General features: G+C 44.3%; 1 protein-coding gene across 1 annotated transcript in view; it reads left to right on the top strand.

Moving 5' to 3' along the window:
- The first annotated feature begins 647 nt into the window (after positions 1-647).
- The window catches only part of SEMA4D (semaphorin 4D), a 52903-nt gene continuing 47550 nt past the window's right edge, over positions 648-6000 (top strand). Inside the window, exon 1 of the mRNA XM_026053195.1 lies at positions 648-670. The gene's annotated coding sequence lies outside the window, so the exon portion shown is untranslated. The remainder of the gene's footprint in view (positions 671-6000) is intronic.

Below are 6000 nucleotides of genomic sequence, written 5' to 3'. Positions count from 1 at the left end.
CCGTCGCCGGCTGCCCCGTGGCCCCTCTTCATTGCACGGCCCTGGGGCAGGTTGGGCAGCCCCACAGAGGCAGCGGCTGCCCTGGCTGGTCCAGCCAGCGAGAACATGGGTAAAACCCAGCGCAATTTGCCAGGGCATGAAAACAGTGGCAGCAAATTAGAGTTGGGGAATATGACTGAAGTGACAGTTTCTTTCAGCTGATAGAAAATATTTCCTGAATATTGGCTGTCTTTCAGCTGTTATTTGGTATAGAGTTGTAGGTCGTAGTGCTTGGCAGTCACTGAAGAAGAAAATTATTTTTAATTCCACGCCTCTCCCCGAAGCATGAGATTAAAATCTCCATGATGACAGGCTGTCAGGTTATCTTTTTCTCTTCCCCCTTTCCTCCCTCTGAGTTTTAGGATGGAATTGCTGAGGGCTTCAGTGTAGGAGACCTGTTACACGATGTCCTTTTCGATGCTGACGTCTCTCCTTCATAGCTCAGTGTTTTCTCTACTCCTTGAATTCCATTTCAGCTCCATTTAATAACAACATCCAGCACCGTAATGTCTCTGGACAGCAGTTTCTTGAACTAGACTAGGTTTATTTTGTTTTCCCTCTGCTTTAATTGCAGGTTAACGATTCATCTTGTTCGCTTGGACTCCTGTTTTCTCCATCGTGTGTGCCCTCAGTAGGTGCCATTTTCATCTGCAGGTAGCATTGCTTTAAACATGGGCCTGTCTCCTAAAGTACAGCATTGAAGCTGTATTTTAATTATGTGGAGCAAGTTGCTGACTTTAATGTGGAATTGTCACTTGGTAATGACTTTGCAGGCAAGCAGTGTCATGTTGCTGAACCATCTTGCTTTGGCAGTTCTTTATGTGACAATCAACACAGGCTTTGTTGGGCCAGTGGATTTAATGCCAAGCTAATTGTTAGGTAAGAAGGCTGAAAGCAAAAGTTGTAATCATGATTTTGAATATTTGTTAACTTTCTGTACATTGCTGTGCTGCTTATAAAAGCAAGTACTACATAAACAGACACAGGTAGCCATAGTTGGAGTCTTGTTACTTTCGAACAGGAGAATAATTCTAAGAATAACATCTTAGAAACCATAACTGTTTAAAAATGGGCTCCTAATTTACTACTTGGTTTGAGGTTTGTATTTTTAGGCATACATAAACCTTTCTGTATCAGACGTTTGCATCTTATGGACAGAGTGGTGTATTGCTTCCTCTGATCTTTTTTCCTGAAGGAAAGGATGCTGTAGGCATGATGAGTCTTGAATCTGTTTGCTGAAAACTGCCTGCAGAATGCAGTGTGTCTAATCTCATTGAATCTGTGTTTATCTAGCACTTTAAACTTTTATTTGGCCGGGTCTGTATTCTTTAGTCTGGTCATGGTGCAAATTATGCCTTAATCTGTGGGATCAGGTTTGGATATGGGGGAAGACGTTGGAACTTGTGAAGACTGATGTGATCTGTGATTTTTCTCTGCAAAAGGTAATTTTATATAGAGCAGTGAAACTGCGTATTTCCTTTGGAGTTTGAACTCTGCATTTTAGACCTCTGGAAAACAGACTGTTGAGCTGTGGCACCTTCTTGTCCATACTGTATATGGAGAGTTTCCTTTAGAGTTACATCAGGAATCGCATGCATTCACACACACCCAAAATCTTTTGTGTGTTTCAGACCTTAATGTATTTCCCCTTGTTATGCCAAGGAACCTTTTCCTTGGAGGACGAACAGTGTTCATGTTTGTGGGCAAGAAGAGTAGGTTGGTTGGGTTTCTGCTAAGCTAGGAATGGGTATTTTTATATTAGTTTAAAGAGGGAAAAAAAAAAAGTTTGACTGAAAAACTTGGGCAAAAACTTGGAGATTTAAATATAAGTTAATATCTGCGGTCCACATACAGTCTTCATGTGTATTTGGAGAAGAGAGTTGACCCTTGTGTCAAACTAATCAATCAATCCATTCGTTCGGCATTGCTGGATACTTTTTAAGGTCCAGATAAATCGTGTGGTTTAACATTGAACTAAGGCAGCACTTCCAAAAATAACAAAACTGTCTCATATTATGTATTAATATTAGATGATAGCTGATAACCTTATGTCTCACCCTCTTTTTTTTTTTTTTTTTTTTTTCCAGTAATCTGATGGCGTTAAACCTTCCTTTCCCCTTTTCAGAGACAGAAATTTCCAGGTCTGTTTTGTAGGGATTCTGACTTCTGCATCAATGTTGCCTTGTATGCCTCTCTACAACAAAGTGTCTGTGTGTTAAGAATTAAATTCTTCCAAGATCACGTTACCATGTTTGGAAGAAGTTTAATACGGCCTTTAGTGCTCTGCAGTTAGGGGTTTTTTTTATTATTTTATAAAACTTTTGATGGGTATCCCTTGCTTATGTGTTTGTCTATTACTTGCTCATTTATTGCAGAGCAGAATGTCATAACTGCCTCTAATTGTAAAAACAAAAAGCCAACTCCTGTGCACTGGAAAAATAAATCAAAAAGTCGGTAGCCTAGTGTTAATAGGGAAGAAGAAAGCATTTATGGGAAAGCTATGCCAGGGAAACTAATCTCACGCTTGGTTCGGAGTGTAATTCCCTGGATGCTGTCGCTGGGAGCGGGTGCTCCGGCATGGTCCCACGGAAGCGTCTTTCCCGTGTGCGTGGGTGCCGTGGCCTCGCGGGGCATCGCGGCTGCCCGTGCTGGTGGCCACCGAGAAGCCGGCCCTCTTGGGAGGCTGCAGGGTGAAGCTGTTTGCTCTTTTTGTCATTTATTTTTTCCTTTTTCCTTTAACTTCTCAGTCCTACCATTTTCTGTTCTCTTAAGTACATGGAGTCTGACACAGTAAAGTGCGTCCTGTGGAATCTGACCTTTATGTCCTGCATGTTCCCTTCACTGACATCCGTGGGTACGTGCAGCTTCCATGAAGCTGACATCCTAACAGTGCTGTGCTTGGACCATCACCGTGATAGCGGAAGGCCTGGGTGCGTGTAGTCTGTTTATAGTACTTTATTTTGACGTGCTTTATTTTGTTAATAGCTGCTGGAGTTGAATGAAGCAGTTTTACATTCTGCTGGGACATCAGAAGAGGCTTAAGCCTGAGATTATTTTTTTTCCTCTGGTTCGTGGTAAAGAAAGCACCTGGGATCCTTGTGGCACCCCTACAAGTACCTAGTCATAACACTACCCAGTCACAATACTACCTAGGCTCCTTTTGGCACCCCTGCAGCAATGGTCTATGATTTAAAACGTTTTTGAATTTATTTTTTTTACTTCGTAGTGTTTTCTGTCGTGAGTACTCGGAGTTTTGTCATCCAGCTTCCTGCTGCTTCTCCTGCCCTTCGTCTCTCTTCGCAGTTCCAGGCCTTCTGCAAGAGGCCGAATTGCTTTGGGAAGAGGTTGTTGGTCAGCAAAAGCAGCACTGGGAGGCTCTACATGTCTAAACCCTCCAACTTTGTTTGCACTGTTAACCTTTTACTCACTGTGATATTGGAAATGATTTATGTCAAGTTGTTCTGGTTTGTGTAATACATGGCTGACGTGAAGAAATGAATAGTTTGCTTGGCATAGTCCTCATTTGGGCTAATATTTAATAGGGAAGGAGTCACCACCTAAACCTGCTTTTTTATGAAGTATTTTTTTTTTCTACCATGGGAAAGTGGAAACTTTTACTGCTCCTTGTTAATAGCTGCTACTTTATTCCCGATGAAGAATTTTGGATTACTGCTTGGGTGTCTTTATAAAAGCTAAAATTCAATGTCTTTATTTAATGGCATCCAAAAGCTGGTTAAGAAGTTAGATACTTTCTTAGTTGCCTTGTATTCACCATGAAGTGGTAACAGAATCACCTGTGACAGTTGACGCGCTGTTGCTGTTAGCAAACGCTGCGTCTAACTGAGGATTTCCTCTGCAGAACGTGAGAGTGTTGTGTTACCTCTCCGGGCTCCTGCAGGTTATTTCCCGTCTTGGATTGGCTCTTCCACTTGGTCACTCTTAGGCGACTTGCTGGGCTTACTTGAACATAATTCCTTATTTCTGACCTTTTTGTTCTTGTGTGTCTACACCTTTCCCTGGAATCATTGAGTTCTGTGACCTGCTTTTAGCTAAGAACAGTTACCTGTATTGCTTAGGAGTCTTCTGGAATAGATGTGGTAGCGGCAACCTTTTAATTCCTTTCCCATCATGGAGCCTTTGATTCCGTGTCGCATTCAACTGCGAAATTGCAGTTATGTTATTTATATCTTAAATTCAAAAAAAAAAAAAAAAAAAAAAAAAAAAAAAAAAAAAAAAAAGAAAAGAAGAAAATAGCCCATCAAACCATCGGGACAAGGCATTGGAAACAAGATCCTCTTTCTCCGGCGCTGCTGGCGCCTTCCTCCCCATCAGTGAACAAGGCCCTTGTGTCCCGCGGGGCTGGCCTGGCTGCTTCCCGGCCGGGATGGGGGCTCCGGCTGCCCCCGCCAGGGATGGGAGATGATGCCGGCGCCTCCGGTGCCATCTGCCTCCCGCCTGGCTACGCCAATCCTGGCGGTTTATCTTACTCTTGCTCAAGTGGTGGTTTGCTGCTCACCCGGGAGGAGGATGCCACGTTTCTCGCGGCCTGAAGAGGGTGGATTCAGATTATTATTAATTCAGGTTGTTTTAGCTTTGCTGGCTTGTAGTGAAAAAAAGGGAACGAAGGAAATGAGTCAAAGATTTAATTTTAATAATGCTATTTTCTGTCTTTCCTCTCTGGAAGTTATATGTGTGTGTGTGTTAGCTGAAGGGAATAAGGTCATGAAGGGGTTTTTGTTCGATTTCAGTAGCGGGAAAATTGGACTCAGCCTCTTGGAGAAATGCGTGTGTTCATAGGATGGCTCAGAAACAACTGTCAGAGGCTGTGCCAGGCGTTGCGTGCTGATCCAAGTTGTGTCACTGGAAAAATCTGTTGTTGATTGTCTCGGTAGCTGATCCCGGGGCTGCGCTTGGCAGCAGGAGCTCTGATGCCTCAGTCCCAGCTCCCTTCCCACATGAAGCCCTGTGTCCCCGGCCAGAAGCAGGGTGCAGAGGTGCTCCAGAATGTGTATGTGTCTGTATACCCACACACACACATATATAAACATTTATACAGAGAGTTTTTCCTTCCCACTGCAGGAGCACTGTTTTTGTGCTGGTCTGGCTGAACTTGTATCACTTAGGAAAGGTCTCGCTGTGCAGAAACAGCAGTTGAAAGTGGTTAAAATAAAAGGAAAGAGGGAAAGCTTTACCCACGGTTTTCCAAACAAAAAGTATCTGTGTCTTACGAAAGCAGGTACTTGCCGGTAGCTGCAGTGGCTTCTCCCTCCTTGTGGTGCTGCTGCCCAAAGTGCTGCTGTAATGCAGGGACAGGCTGGTGCGGGGATCCCCCAGTCTCTGCAGGACCCGCCACCCTATGCTGGATGTTACCTGTAGGGCTGGTGGGCTCCTAAAATGCCAGCGTTGGGGTATCGTGCAGGGGAACATGCACCTTGTCTCTCCCTGGGAACTCGCTGCAGGGTGACCTGCTCCGAAGGTCTGAAATTCGGCTCTCAACCAGCTGTAGTAGGGAAGGCCGGATCCAGGACAGCTCTTGGCTGAATATGATATAAAAGGGCTTGAAAGCCACTGCAAAGGGCTTGTGTAAAAGACTTTGCAATGGGTGACCTGTAGCAAGCTCCCAGTGAGTGATTTTTGTAGTCTGTGGTGATTGCAACACAACACAACGCAGGTTGCCCGAGCTCAGAGGGGAGCTTGGCTGTGGCCTCATCCCTTGGTTTGTGCTCGTGGGGAAGCGTGCGGGGTATCCGCGGAGACTGGGAAAGAGAGCTGGAAAACATGCTTAAGTGGCTGTGTGGGGGAGGAATTCAAGCAGCTTTGCCTATGTGGTGTAGTGTCAAATGGCAATGTGCATGTGCTGATAACCGAGTTTGAAAAATGTAGCTGATCCTTTAGTATAGGGTGCTTAAGCCTCTTTATTAGGAAGCTTAAGGCAGTTAATGTCAGACTACTAATAAAGCA

This window comes from Nothoprocta perdicaria, unplaced genomic scaffold (genome assembly GCF_003342845.1).
Source record: "Nothoprocta perdicaria isolate Ctin4 unplaced genomic scaffold, notPer1 scaffold_114, whole genome shotgun sequence".
NCBI classification, from domain to species: Eukaryota; Metazoa; Chordata; class Aves; order Tinamiformes; family Tinamidae; genus Nothoprocta; species Nothoprocta perdicaria.
Note: the sequence above shows the minus strand (reverse complement) of the source record. Positions and strands in the feature narration are given on the sequence as shown.